Source organism: Ips typographus, linkage group LG15, assembly GCF_016097725.1.
Source record: "Ips typographus isolate SLU linkage group LG15, UJ_Ityp_2.0, whole genome shotgun sequence".
NCBI classification, from domain to species: Eukaryota; Metazoa; Arthropoda; class Insecta; order Coleoptera; family Curculionidae; genus Ips; species Ips typographus.
Window position 1 is genome coordinate 5,824,645 of NC_138436.1, and position 16,024 is coordinate 5,840,668.

The window sequence follows — 16,024 nt, forward strand, 5'->3', positions numbered from 1 at the left end:
TTGGATAATAGTGTAATAGAGTTCCAAATTAGCAAAGGTAGGTAAAATGTAGTGATTGAAAGTCTCTAAAGAGAAACAACTTGCTTCTAATTTAATACACCATTTCACAGGACATACCTTTACCAATCAAATGTGAACTCGAGTTTTGGTTAATTTATTTTTGGTTAGTAGATGTTTTACAAGTATCCTTGTAGGTGAATGAAGTTAACTAATAGAGCTAATTAAATATCAGTACATACCTTACCCTGTAGAACAAAGTAAAAAACATTGATAATCAGTTATAAAAAATGCCTTTTTATTTACATCATACAATAAAAAACCACTTAAACACTATGGTGTTTACACAACACTACAAAACAGAAGGATACAATAAAACTAGCGTCACATAGGACACTAAATTGCATCACTTTTGAGTATTTGCCCTCTTTTGTGGCCCCTGTATAGTAAAGCAACTTATCTTCAAACATCTGCAGGCCTTCGTAGTCGATATCACTTTAAATCGTTTAAAGGGTTGTGAAGACGCTTGATATAACTGAATCGGTCATCCTCATTGAATATTTGCAAGCAAAACCAGTGTTTTCTTAAAGAGTTTTGCTACAAAGTAAATAAGTTGAGTAGAGACATTGAATGAGGTTATAAGTGCAACTTACCAGATTTTTGGGCTGTGGCTAATGATAAAGTGTTTTTATCACGATTTATTTTTATTTTCTTTGCATTATGTCGGTAGTAACTCAAAATTATTACTAAATAAACTTGTTTTGAATGTTTTGATTACAGAATGACTGACGGCGATTTGTTATGATTTTGAAAGGTTGGTAGCACGGCCGGATATTAACTTTCCTTAACGACCGCTTGGCGCGAGATTTAAAATTTCCGAATTTTAGATCCGTTTTGCGTCTTAATGGTCAAATCTACGGTATTGAAAAAATTACAAGTATATAGCCGAAGATGTGCTCTACAACTTTTATCTAAAGCGATTTTCCATTAAATGAACCGTACAGGCGCAAACCATTTTCCCATGTTAATCTCCTATGTCCAGGGTGCTCTTGGACACCTGGTATATTTTGGTTGGAAAGGACATGATTGAGACGGATTGTGTGCCTGCTGGAAAAATTTGTGGTATTGACGGCGTCCACACTGGCGTAAATCGAACCGCGACATTATCTACTTAATTAAATGTAGTGCAGCTGGTTGAGCATCAGGTTCTGCTCCCTGTTGTGCGCTATGCAATTGAACCAGTTGATCCAAAACATCTACCAATTTTACGCCATGGCTTAAAACTGTTAAGCCAGACGGACTCCGGCGTACGAGTAATGATTCAGGAAACGGGTGAATTAATTCTTCTTACAGCTGGAGATGTTCACTTAGAAAAGTGTATCGAAGATCTAAAAATGAAATTTGCCAAAGTTAAATTCAATGTGTCACCACCTATGGTCGCATTAAGAGAAACTGTTCTTAATAATTTTTTTGAGTCGATGAAAGATAAACGCCTCCGAACCGAACAAATCGTCATGTCTGTAAAAGTGGTTTCATTACCTTCACCACTGGCAGAAATAATCAGTAAGAACCACGAATTGTTTACTACCATTGAAGAATATGAACAATATGGCTTTATTGATTTAATGAAACGTTATTGTTTACTTAACATGGTAACTACAGCACCACCCCCGAAACCAAAAGTGTTTAAAAGCCAACGGACAAATAAAGCTATATAACAGCTGAAATCGCAACTTGTGAGGAAGTAGGAACCGGATTGGCAACCCTTTACGAGAAAATCTGGTGCGTGGGTAAAATGCCGGATTGCCCCAACTTGCTTATCAACTGATAGTCGACAATTTAAAATGGGTTGGAAATCTATGTTTGGAGGAGTTTAGCCCCCAGTTGATTGCTGCTGAAGAAGGAGCTGCTTACAATACTTTTTAACGATGTTTTCCTGGCTACAGAAGTGCGACTAATGGAACCCAGTTGCACCACTAGTATCCGAGTAGTTCCAGCTATTTTGGGTAACTTCTTGCGTTTCCTTTTTTGTGTAATTTGCGTTTTTGGGTGGTACAGAAATACTTTTAATATTCATAATGTATACAAGTACTTCCTGGTATCCAAGTAAATTTTGTAGGCATTATTAGGTATTCCTTTAGCCTTTGTATTTTGTTTATGTAAATGAAAAAAAATCCATAAATTTTAGCCATATTTAAAACTGTCGTGGGTGAACATAAACTTAGATTGGACTTATTTTACCTGTTGTGTATATTTGCCAAAAACGAATTTTAAATATGGCCAAGAACAGTTTAACTTTTATCTTACAACTTTTATTTATCTTACTATACTCAACTTTAACTACTTACTTGACTGCATTTTAGGCAAACGTATTTATCTACCGATCTAGGTACAGCACAGTGAATTTTCCAGCACTGTTTGCTAGGTCAGCAAGTTGAAAGTTATCCACAAGCAGAGGTATCAACTTAACAGATCATAAGATCGCTTTAACATTGCTGAAGTTGAATACAGCGTAATGTTTTTAAAGTGTTTTTTTAATAATGAAGTGCTAGAAGCTGTGGTTAGATTTTAAACCATTTAAATGACTTACGGTGTATTCGTACCAAAGTATGCTACAATTGAGATTTACTTTGATTGAGGAAAATACATAAACGACGTTAAGCCTAAAAAAAATTTTGGCATACCTGCTAGATTTTTTGTGTTTAATTAACTCATCTAAAATGCATCTCTTTGTAGCATATTAGGAGTTTTAAACTTCATTCTAATAAAAACAATATCGTGGCACTTTGTAACACATGCACCCTGCATGGTCGTATACTAACTACTACACTACTAATTGCGCTATGAAAACTGGACGAAAATTATCTATCTTATTTCGTGATTAAATAGATATATATATTTTTCGCTGATTGGTTCACAAGTTTTTACCAGCGTTATAACCTTCTAAAAAGTAAATATTTATTACATAATAAATCTATAAAAATTCTAAAAAATCTATAAAGAATCAACTTTGTGGGGATGTCCGGAAATGTATTCAACAATTTTTGCCATAATAACACAGTCTTCACCATTGTTTTGTGATTTCTGGCCTTATGTTGCACCTTGAACAAAAATGGATTTTTCAAGTTCATCAAAGTTAGTGATTGGTTTCTTTTTTCCACTTTTCCAAAAAACGCTTGGTTGTATGTATGTTACAGGGTGCGGAATAACACACAGTCTTCTCCACTATAAATTTATTAACCCACCAGTTAATGGGGCGCTCGACTAGTTTCGGGCATAGACATGCCCATCATCAGGAGCTAAAAGAATTAAAACGCTCTAACAAAGGTGAACTCAAAAATGTGGACAATGGCGAAGGACATACCTCAAAAGCTGCTTAACACGTTGGACGCTGTCTTTCTAAACAGGGATAGACAGCGAGACCCATTAGTAACAAAGAGAAAGCTTAAGATAATTCTTTGTTACTAATGGGTCTCGCTGTCTATCCCTGTTTAGAAAGACAGCGTCCAACGTGTTAAGCAGCTTTTGAGGTATGTCCTTCGCCATTGTCCACATTTTTGAGTTCACCTTTGTTAGAGCGTTTTAATTCTTTTAGCTCCTGATGATGGGCATGTCTATGCCCGAAACTAGTCGAGCGCCCCATTAACTGGTGGGTTAATAAATTTATAGTGGAGAAGACTGTGTGTTATTCCGCACCCTGTATTCTTACACCTCCACTGCGAGACTATGGACTTCTACTTCAAACTGTATGTATGTTGGTTTCTGCATAAACCCTGAAGGTAAATGGAGTACGGTCTTAAATGAGTAATTGGAATGCATAATACATTATTTCAGAATTCAAGCCCGAGGCTATCTTGCAATTGTTATTTATGCAGATGATACAATTTTAATCGAAGTTGTAGAATTTGAATTTTTTATATTAGTTTCTTCAATAATTGCCTATGTATAGACTTTAGTTGGATACTATTCTTATATCACCTTCATGAACAGTAAAAGTCCCGATTAACATAATGAATTCAAGATCTCGTTTCAATTTAATATTATGTCTCCTTACCAGCACATGTCCTGAAGGTTACGCAATACTCCAATAAAGTTAAGTGCATTTCACTGCATCTTTAATGATTTTTGCGAAGTGATCTAGAAATCACTTCTTGTGCCATTCTTAATTTTACACCTACATAAGAAATTAAATGCGAAAAAGTGAAACCATTGTACTTTTAGAGAGTACTCTAAAAATGATTTTTTAATACAACACGTCGGTTAACTTATCTAACTCTCTAACTATACAAATTGATGATGAGGCTGAAGAAGAGTGCAAGAAGCTTAAGACAGAAGTGAAACCGGCTCTGATTGAGCTTTACAATTAACATGGAAAATATTATCGTATATATCATCGTTTGCTCTTTAGCTATTTTTTATGACAGTACTTTTATTCGACAGGCACCAGATAATTATTGCAAACTTTTACAACCTGCCAAGTAATGTTGGATAGGATTCTTATCGGGAAATGCGTATGGGTTGTTTAGTGGAGTTGTAAAAGTACTTTACGGCCTGCTTACCCTCGATCTTTTATTAGTGCTTAGCTCGGTGGTATGAAGGTCGTCTGAGTTCAAAGATGCTGACCATGGATTCCGGTATTTCGATGGACAAGCACATAATGGTTGAGTCCAGTTCAGTCTCACGTACACTGCATTGCACACCTAAAATATTGTGATTAACACATTAGAGGTTGTCCTGAAAGTGAAAAGTGGAGAATAGACAAGTTTGGTGTATAAGGAATATGTCAAAATTTAAATATGTGGATTTGTTGACATAACTCTGTAGGACAGAAAAATGTCCCTTTTGATCTTTTTTAGTTGAAACTAGTTGTCGATAGGACATCTTGTATATTGTGCACCAAAATTTGATATATTTTTCAGTTTTTTTCCATGATGTGTAACACATATGCGTATCAAAAGATTACCAAGTTGATTACCATGTCAAATCATTTGGCTTGTTAATCCAGCATAAACACAAATTGGTGAATGTTATCAACATGTTACTTATCAGCATCATTTTGGTGCATATGTTATCACAAACAACTTTTTTTTCTCATTAAGTTTACCTGTTGATGTTGATTGCGCACTCTGGCAACAGGTAAATGTGCTGGTTGTGTGTATTATAGTGGTACTTGGTGGGTTTTACTAAAGCAGCACCAGTTCCAACAGGCAGGGGCAGCAAATTCTGAAACAAAAAAAAAAAACGTTATCACTTCTTGATATGACATTTTAAAAATATACCAAGCAGTATACTGCATTAAACGTATTTATTGCAGGTGTCGAGAGAAATACATTGCCATTATATGTATTCAAATTTATGGAACATTTTCTTCTATTGGCGGGTGTTATTTATTGGTTTAAGATAGCACAGTAAATGGAAACACAATTTAAGGCTTCCGCTAAAACCGTTTCGTGTCTGCACGTGTCAGTAAAAGATTTATTTAAGTTCTTGACGGTCTGCAGGTTGCTAGAACATTGCTTATTACAAGTTAATCATATTGATAGTTGTTTAGCATAGTTCCTATTAGGAATTTAAATTTGAATTAAAGCTCAAAAGCTTATTATGAACGAGGGTTCCTTCCAATTTTATTTTGTGGGGTTCATTAGACCCTACCAGACCAAACTCGAAAAAAATGGCAACAGACTAACGGAGGGTTAATCTCGTATGTCCAGGGTGCTCTTGGACACCTGGTATGTCGTACAGAAACCAATAAAAATAATTAAGTAATTTGACAAAATGTAAGAACGTCATCGCTTCGTTTTTGTCGTCTTTTAAAATTACAGTTCATTTACGAAACACCAGAGCTAATTAAACTAGAAAAATAATTTATGGACCGTCAAATTCATAATCTTGTTCCTCTTACTTGTACCAATAATAACTGAATGTAACTGTTAATTTGGAACTACATTTTACAATTATAACAACAAAACCATCGTAAAATGAAAAACCATCCAAACAATAATAAAAGAATGTGACATTCTATCATACCCAACTTGTTCTTTGAAAGCATTGTTTGACATTTGAATGATATTTAGCCAAATATATAAAACTCCAAGTATTTCTTTTATGCCACTGATTTTAAAAAACCTACCAGTGTGGGACGTCGAAAGGTTTATGAAAGGCTGCGCGGACTGTCAAGCGAGGAAAGGACAGCAAAATAGAAAACCAATAGGACTGCTACAACCGATCTCTGTGGGAACCCTTTTGAAAGAGTAGGAATCGACTTGTTAGGACCATTTCGAAAAAGTAGGAACGGCAATACTATGATTGTAGTCGCAACAAATTACGCAACTAGATGGGCTGAAACAAAAGCATCACCAAACGGAAAAGCCGGGACCGTAGCAAAATTTATACTCGAAAATATAGTAACAAGGCACGGGGCACCAAAATATTTACTTAGCGACAGAGGAAAGGTGTTTCAGTCGGAATTAGTCAACGAATTAGTAAAGAAAATGGGGACATCTAAACAATTCACAACAGCATACCACCCGATTACGAATGGTCTCACGGAGCGATTAAATAAGACACTGGCGGACATGTTATCAATCTATACAAACACGCAACAGACAGATTGGGACGAATATTTGGGCCAAGTCACCTTTGCCTACAATACCAGACGAGAACCAATATTACCTACAGAAGCAAATTTGATTCCCGCAGAAGGACCCTGCACAAGTAACGACATCCGAGAAGGCGCATTAGCGGCTAGAAATCAGGCAGTCAACAATATACAAAAGAAACAACAGAGTGATAAAATAAGATACGATAACAAACACCGGCACGTAAAATATGCCGAAGGAGACCAAGTAAAAGTATTCACACCCTTTAGAAAAGTCGTGTTCTTCTCTACGGTATGGAAGGTTGGACATTGAAGGCGGCTGCAATCAACAAATTGGAGGCTTTCGAGATGTGGCTGTATCGCAGAATCCTGAAGATACCCTAGACGGCTACACTAACACACGAAGAAGTTCTAAGACGAGTCAACAGACAACGTGAACTGTTTGAATCGATTAAGAAAAGAAAAACGGCATACCTGGGGCATATAATGCGAAACACGAAATATCAATTCTTACATCTATTGATTGAAGGCAAGATCGAAGGCCGGATAGGGATCGGAAGGAAAAAAATGTCTTGGTTGCGAAATATCAGACAATGGACAGGGCTGAACGATGTATAATAACTTCTATATAACAAGGAAGATATCGGACGTGGACTACGAGGTACAAATGGGGACATCGAAAAAATCCAAGAAAGACATAATACACGTAAGCCTATCGCCTATTACCATATAATGACCTTTGGACTCCCAAAGACGATCATAACGATAACAATTAAACATATAATCTTTTCTTATTTTATACTTTTTTATAGGCTTGAGCATATTAAGGAGAGTAATTTCCACTTATTAATCCTATTGTACACACACACGTATAAACGAGAACTGGGACGCAACTCAAGAAATCAAATCACGAATCGCCAAAGCCACAGCCGCCTACAACAAAATGAGCAAACTCTTCAGAAGCCATGATCTTACACTGGAAAGAAAAATGAGACTTCTCAGATGTTACATCTTTTCTATCCTCTTATACGGGACGGAATCTTGGACACTCAATGAAAGCACATCCAAGAAAATAGAAGCCTTCGAAATGCGACTCTATCGAAGAATGATGAGGATATCATGGACCGAACATATCACTAATGAAGAGGTACTAAGAAGGATGAATAAACAAAAAGAAATTATGAACACCATCAAGATCCGAAAACTGCAATATCTGGGCCACATCATGAGAAACGACTCCAGGTACTCCTTACTCCAGACAATCATCCAGGGAAAAATCGATGGAAGAAGAGGTCCAGGAAGGAGAAGAATATCTTGGATGCATAACCTCAGGAAATGGACCGGAAAAACATCAACCGAACTCTTCCGCATTGCCGTAAACAAGTTTAGGCTCGCCATGCTGATTGCCAACATCCGTAACGGATAGGAACCAGAAGAAGAAGAAGAATCCTATTGTCTTGTGTAGATTAACAACCCTATTATACCAATATGAGGGACTGGAATATCATGTGGAAGTGAGCGCAGGGGCGTTTTGGAAACCGCTGTCAAACACTATAACCTACAAAGCAACGATACCTCTAAAATACCAGATGATTTGGGATGAAAGTTATGACGCCAGCTTTACGAGCCAAAAACCGTTAAAAACACAATGCCAAGAAAGCAGCGAAGAATGTTTATTCCAGCATCATCTAGACTAACTATCTGAAGCCTTTACGCATGAATTCAGTTTATTCGAGGAAAGTTTGTTACGTACGAAAAAGAGTTTTCGTCCGTAACTCGTTTGGTTTGTGTTTTTAATGTCCGTGGGCCTAGTTACACTAGTATCGCTTAAATCCTCCAATTGCACTTTGTGCACATTTTGTTGTAAATGTGGGTGCGTGACCTGATAAGTTATCAGGTGCCGTAGTCACGTGATTGGTTTCGATTTTTGTCGGGGAAGCGTCGGTTTGTGGTCGTGTTTCTTTGTGTCAGGTGCCATGTGCCTATTTAATCACCCCACTTTGTGATATCGGGCTCTTTACCACTACAGCACCCGAACTGCCGACATCTGATCTTTTTTCTGAGCGGTGTGGCGTGTGTGTGACTTTGAATTTTTGATCCGTGATCATCTGGCCGAATTACAGGTAAATTGGTTTTATTGTTGGTTCTTTTGAATTATTTTGTATCGGCCCAATTTTCCAACACAGTATTGTGTTCGGCCCAACCGGATATTCAAAGACTTTCCAACCAGAGATTCAAAGACTTTCCAACCGGAGATTCAAAGACTTTTCCGACCGGAGATCTAAGGGCTTTCTGACCAGAGATCTGAGGGTTTTCTGACCAGAGATCTAAGGGTTTTCCCGAGCAAGAAACTTTTCAATCGGGGATTTAATAAGCCTACCCGGGACTGCTTCGTCCAGAGTTTTCCGGACCAACCCACGTGTTGTAAAAGCCGACCAGCGGCGACAGAGTTTCAGAAGGTCAGAGTTGAACCACCACAATTCCTCACTCGATTTAGTTTTATTTAATTTTATTTTATTTTTTTTTAGTTTATATTAGTTTGCTCTAAACAACTTCAACACTTGTCATCACCTCTGGTCACTTTTTTGGTTGCCGGAACAAGTGTTGAAGCTGTTTGTTCGTTTTCCCTGGTGTTCTGTTGTTTTCTGCCTTAGGTACCCGTCACCAGTCTCTGGACCCCATTTCCTACCTGGAAATCAGCGGTGGCCACTACTGACTACTGTTAGAGGATACTGGAGGTTCCAGGACCCAAACATCGTCTTTGAGAAGTGGTAAGGGCAGTTAGAGACAGTTTGGCACTGGGAAAACTTTTCCTGTTTTTTTTTTATTTCAAATTTAACTTTCTATTTTTCATTTGTTTTAAAATCAACTTCAATTTTGTTTTCTTTTATTTTTTTTTTGTTAATTCCTTCAATAATTTGTTTTTTGGCAACTTTTTGTAAATTTTGTTAGTTGTAAATATTGTAGTTTTTCGTTATTTAAGCAGCTTTTAAGCTCCTGATGATGGGCATGTCTATGCCCGAAACTAGTCGAGCGCCCCATTAACTGGTGGGTTAATAAATTTATAGTGGAGAAGACTGTGTGTTATTCCGCACCCTGTTTTCGTTATTTGTAATATACACGTGTACATATACAACTAACGGTTCGTTTGATTTCCTGCAGAATTTCCAAGTGTGTTCATTTATTCTAATTATGAACTCATGCAATTAATCCACGACCTTGAGCAATCTAATTTGAAGAAGTGAAGTTTCATCATAACAAATTCACGGGTAAAGTCCGCCACTCGTGGTTGTGGGTTAGACCCTAGGTTTTTGACCCCGCTGATTCTTTTAAGCCAATCAAATTTCACCTAGGTTGCCTAGCAACGGTAGCTGAGTTTGATATCTCGAGAACGGTAAGTGATGGAATTTTTCTGATTGAACCATTAGAATCTACGTGCTCAACCATGTAAAGTGACGTATATGTCAATTTTTAAAATGGCGGCCATCTTGAAAAACCCGTTGCTAGGGTACCCGTATCTGTCAAACGGTAAGTAAAATCAAACTTTTGACGCCGGATTTGGAATCTAGAGGTCTGACTAGGCCCCCGGTGCGTTTTTTTCAAATTTTTAGCTCGGGCGGTTTAGGCCACAGGCCCATAGCAACCGTTGCTATGGAGCGGTATTTCGGAACCTATGGGACCTAAAATTTTTTCGAGCCCAGATTTGGGTTCCCAGGGTGGGCTTTCCCTTTGAGAGAAAAATTTTCAAAATCCAAGATGGCGGCTGGACTTAACAACGGTAACTAAGGTGTTTGTAGGCCAAACGGTAAATAAAATGTATTGGCAAGTTTACAGGGATGGATCGAGTGAAAATAAAGAGGGGAGTCATGGAGATCAAAAAATTCTATCGCCCTTGGTAACTATGTATGATATCTCGAGAACCGTTTTAGATGGATTTTTTCTGATTGCAGATTTGGAATCTGGGGACCACATAGGTACCCAAAGTAAAGTTAAAAAAATTTAAAATGGTCGTTTTCCCCGAGAACCCGTTTTTCGGGTACCAGTAAATCTGTCAAACGGTGAGTCGGGGACCAGATTTGATAACAGGTTTCAGTTCGGCAGGTCCGAGTTAGTCTATGATGAAAATATCACATTTTTAACTGCAGTGGTTCCGGAGTTAAAAATCATGGTACCCGAGGTCAAAATTTTCTATCTTGGAACCTATGGGAAATTTTTTTTTTTTTATTGCGGATTTAGTTTCTAGGGACCCCATAGATACTGAAAGTGAAATAAAAAAAATTCAAAATTATTCAAACTGTCTTTTTAATTAGGAACCCTGTTTTTGGGTACCAGTAAACCTGTCGAACGGTGAGTCGGAGCCCAGATTTGATACCAGATTTCCATTTGGTAGGCCCGAATTAATCTAAGTCTAAAATATCAGTCTTTTAACGTTAATGGTTTCCGAGGAAAAAATTATGGTACCCGTAGCTAGGATTTTCTATCTTGGAACCTATGGGAAAAAAAACTTCTGATTGCAGATTTGGTATCTAGGGACCCCATAGATACTCAAAGTGAATTTAAAAAAATTTAAAATGGCCGCCTTCTGTAGGAACCCATTTGTGGGGTACCAGTAAACTTGACAAATCGTAAGCTGCAGCTTAGATCTAAGTTCCGATTTCGAATTTGTAGGTTCGAGTTAACCTACGATTAAAAAATCAGATTTTTAGTACCAATGGTTCCGGAGATATGGTTCATGGTACCTGTCGCTAGGATTTTTATTTCGGAACCTATGGAAACTAAAATTTTTCTACAAAAGGAAGGGAATGACACGCAGTCGTCTCCACAATACTTTATTTCGACCTTCAAAAGGTAAGGCCTGCTCTACTAGTTTCAGACATATAAATGGCCATCTTCAGGAGCTCAACTCGACAATCAATGCGCGGGCTGTCTTTTTAGAAAGGGGGAAACAGTGAGACCCATGTTGTAAAGGTTTTGTGAATTTAAAGTTGTTAAAGGTGAGAACAAAGCTGATTATGGAGAAAAAAGAAAAACTGACACTACATATTTAAAAGACAAAGACTTAAAATTAGACCCATTTTAAGGGCTGGGTTAGACCCTATGGGGAGAAAAAGATAAATTCAGATACAATCCACCATCCACGGCAGAGGCGATCGAACAGTGATGGTAGTAGGATCGAACAGTGATGGTAAAATTTTTCTGATTGCCGATTTGGAGTCAGCAGGTCCGAATTAGTCTATGATGTGAATTTCGTTCAGATAGTACCAACATTATGCTACTCATATATGGAACCCATCCAAGGGTAAAAAAAAAACTCATTTTAACAAAATTGTTGTGCATCGGTTTATTCAATCGTAAATAACTCAGTTATTTGAAACATTTACACATAATAGGATTATAGATAGCCAATGAATGGGGCTATCCATTGGTGGAAACTGCGCATCGCTAAGTTATACCGTTTGGCCGCTAGAGGGCGTCAAAGTTGACTTAAAATTTTCGGACATTTTCCTAAGTATCTCAAAAATGGTTCAAACGATGGAGTTGAAAATTTTATTGGGTGTGGACCTCGATGAGACGCAACTTTTTTCTTATGTACACTTTTTTTGTAAAATGTACCGGTTTTTTATAAAAAAATAAAATATGAAATTTTGAAATTTTTTAAAGGGGCCCCCTAGGAATTTTTCGGAAAAAATTTTGAATTTTTAATTTTGACTTTGACTGTGCAAATACCTTTGGATTGGTAGTAGAAAAATAACTTATACTGTCAAAGTGACAGATTGGCTTTAATAAGGGAGCTATGACGTAAAATGTGCGTAAAAATGGTTTATTTTTAGGTTAACTCGGAAATGGTACCACTTATGTCAATCTGACGTCAGATTTGAATTCAGCAGGTTTGAATTAGTTTATAATGTGAATTTCACAGAGATAGTACCCATATGATGGTACTCTTATATGATTGGTACCCTATTGAATAAGAGACATTTTCAGGACATTTGTTATGATGAAACTTCACGTTAATGAAATTTCAACATTTTTAAATTAGATTGCTCAAGGTCGTGGATTAATTGCATGAGTTCATAAGTATCTGTAAATGAACACACTTGGATATTCTGCAGGAAATCAGGAAAAAAGGTGACCAGAGGTGATGACAAGTGTTGAAGTCGTTTAGAGCAAACTAATATAAACAAAAAAATAAAAATAAAATAAAATTAAATAAAACTAAATCAAGTGAGGAATTGTGGTGGTTCGACTCTGACCTTCTGAAACTCTGTGGTCGCTGGTCGGCTTTTCCAACACGTGGGTTGGTCCAGAAAACTCTGGACAAAGCAGTCCCGGTCAGGCTGATTCAATCCCCGATTGAAATGTTCTTTGGTCGGGAAAACTTTTAGATCTCTGGTCGGAAAGCCCTTGAAATTCCGGTCGGAAAGTCTTTGGATCTCCGATTGGGAAAGTCTTTGAATCTCCGGTTGGAAAAGTCTCTGAATCTCCGGTTGGAAAAGTCTCTGAATCTCCGGTTGGAAAAGTCTTTGAATCTCCGGTTGGAAAAGTCTTTGAATCTCCAGTTGGAAAAGTCTCTGAATCTCCGGTTGGGCCGAACACAGTGCTGTGTTGGAAAATTGGGCCGATACAAAATAATTCAAAAGAACTAACAATAAAACCAATTTACCTGTAATTCGGCCAGATGATCACGGATCAAAAATTCAAAGTCACACACGCGCCACACCGCTCAGAAAAAAGATCAGATGTCGGCACTTCGGGTGCTGTAGTGGTAAAGAGCCCGATATCACAAAGTGGGGTGATTAAATAGGCCACATGGCACCTGACACAAAGAAACACGACCACAAACCGACGCTTCCCCGACAAAAATCGAAACTAATCACGTGACTACGGCACCTGATAACTTATCAGGTCACGCACCCACATTTACAACAAAATGTGCACAAAGTGCAATTGGAGGATTTAAGCGATCGGAATCGGTCTACTAGTGTAACTAGGCCCACGGACATAAAAACACAAACCAAACGAGTAACGGACGAAAACTCTATTTCGTACGTAACACACTCCCCTAAGTAACCAAAAAAAAATGAAACTTGTTTAATTAAACTTGTTTAATTTTTTTTAAGTGGAAAAGCACCTCGAAACTAACCTGAAGAAAAGCAAACCAAAAGACGGTAAACCACCTAAATCAAGAAAACAAATGATGGGCGCCAGTATACCATTTGAAGGAGGCATACAACCTTTAAAACGAAAATGAAGCTCATCACAGCTATGAAGTAGCTCTGAAGAGGAAAAAAAACAAGGTACCAGTTGACTCGCTCCAGTCTCCCACTCAAACAATACTCCCAGGAGAAGTCGTCATGACCCTACAAATCTCTAACCGGTTTATGTCCAGAAAATTAAAACGGGGTTGAACATGAAACCAACGTTGCGTAAACCTCGTTATGTGAGAGGAAACCTCATTCATTGGTCTCGGTAGAGATAAACAGAGACAGGACTCAACGCTCAGGAAAACCACAGAAAGAGAAACCAATACAAATCACCTGGCAGGTGGAAATGAAATAAAGAAAACTAACAGGAAAGAGAAGACAATCGTCCACCAACAAAAGGAAAGGTTTTTGATAGGAACCCTCTCTAGAAAACCCGAAAAATACACCGAACGGTTAGTGTATTAGTAACCACACAAAAAAAATTAAATCTACTGGGGTGTTCCGAACGATACCACTGACGCCAAATCTCACGTAACCAAGCAATTGGGGCTGAGGTCGAACACAGTAGAAAGTCCCCGTACTCCAAGGCCATTAAGGTACTTACAGGGACTCTAAGACTTTCCCCCCATGAACTACCCTCCCAAAAACCTTAGAGGTTAAGTGACCATGGCGGCACCCAATTCCGCTCAGCCCTTTACAACAAAGCAAAGTGGTTACAAAGTAAGTCAAATCCGGTAAAAGTCAAAATCAGGTAAATTGTCAAAACTGACAACAAGACAAAATAGAGAATAGGAAAAAAAAACGAAATTCTCTACATGTACGCAAGATTAAACATTAACGCATACAAGTTGGGGGGAAAAACAATTGACACAATCGAGCAAAAGAAAAATCGATTCCCTGACACTCCTAAATCGTCCCAAGAATCCTGACCACATGGTAACACTCGTTCCTGAACAAAAAACTAAGAGGAGTATCCAAAACGGGAAAAATCAATAAAGTCACAATTGAGGAAAAATATACTCCCTGACACTCTCAAATCATTCCAGGAATCCTGACCACACGGTAACACTCATTCCAGAACAAACAAATAAAGGGGAGTATCCAAAGCGGGAAAATCAATCAATTAAAGTCACAATCGAGAAAAATTAAATCCAATAATAAACAAGTCAAATTAAATTAAATTAAAAATGATACACGATGTTAAAATGTGTTATTCTGGGTAATACGGTATCCACAGAATCTTTCAATTAAACAATTGAGTATATAAGTACCCGCCACTGTCTCTTATTAATGACACTTATTGAAAAACTTTTTCAGACATAAAAAATTTCACTTGGTCCAACCATTTATGCCAATCCAAAAGTCTAGTCACTACTGACTGTCTTTTTTGTTCTCCTTCTTTTGAGAATTTTTTGTCGACCTGACAGAAGGATTGTTGGTCTTCCTGCCAGGTCTTGTGACGTTTTTTGAACAATTAGGACAGTTGGACTTCGTAAAATTTTCTTTACCACAACTGTAGCAATACAAACTCCTTTCGGCAGTACATTCAGTGTTTATATGACCGCGTTTCCTACAATTCCAACAAACCAAACTGGAGGAAACAGAACTAATATTTCCAGAAAAGCCTGGCCTACTAAGATCAGGTTCCATTAAATTACCTCTATGTGTAGTTGGACGGTACTGATTTGAAACATAGAGACTGTTCTCTATTCGTTTACACAAAGAAGTCAAGTCACTAACAGCGGTTATGTCATGCAATGCCAAAGTCCTAACATAATCCGGCATTAAATTTTCTCTGATAATATCTACAACTTCTTTTTCAGAAGGAGCCTCAGTTAATCGATTAAAAAGACCCTCCATAGAACTAATAAATAAACAAACTGGTTCTTTAGGGTTTTGTTTCCTAGCTTTGATTTCTTCTAATAAGTTTCTATCATAGTGGTCACGCAAAAAAGTCTCTTTTAATTTACCCACTAAATCATCCCAATCAATAAAACGCCCCTTTTTATGATGATTATACCACCAAGTCCAAGCTTGCGAATCAAAAAGGTCTCCAGCAGAAGCAAAAACCTCATCTGTTGAACAGCCACGAGACATTCTAAAGGTTTCTACCTTTTCAAGAAAAGCCATTAATGAACCCTCGCCAGTAAACTTTTGCAGTCCCCATTTATGTACAGGCACAGACTTGGTAACAACCTGACTAACTGCATTAGCATTAAAACTG

At 37.7% G+C, this 16,024-nt stretch overlaps 2 long non-coding RNA genes and 1 pseudogene across 2 annotated transcripts; 2 read left to right on the forward strand and 1 right to left on the reverse strand.

Moving 5' to 3' along the window:
- Positions 1–16,024, forward strand: part of LOC145738117 (striatin-interacting protein 1-like) — a 132,899-nt pseudogene that overhangs the window by 44,426 nt on the left and 72,449 nt on the right.
- LOC145738194 (uncharacterized) lies at positions 3,216–3,447 on the reverse strand. Its single transcript, XR_014180633.1, has 2 exons — positions 3,362–3,447; positions 3,216–3,296 (listed from the first exon to the last, which is right to left on the reverse strand). It is a non-coding gene; the product is annotated as an uncharacterized LOC145738194 (long non-coding RNA).
- On the forward strand, positions 3,288–3,673 carry LOC145738193 (uncharacterized). The gene is made up of 2 exons (XR_014180632.1): positions 3,288–3,527; positions 3,593–3,673. It is a non-coding gene; the product is annotated as an uncharacterized LOC145738193 (long non-coding RNA).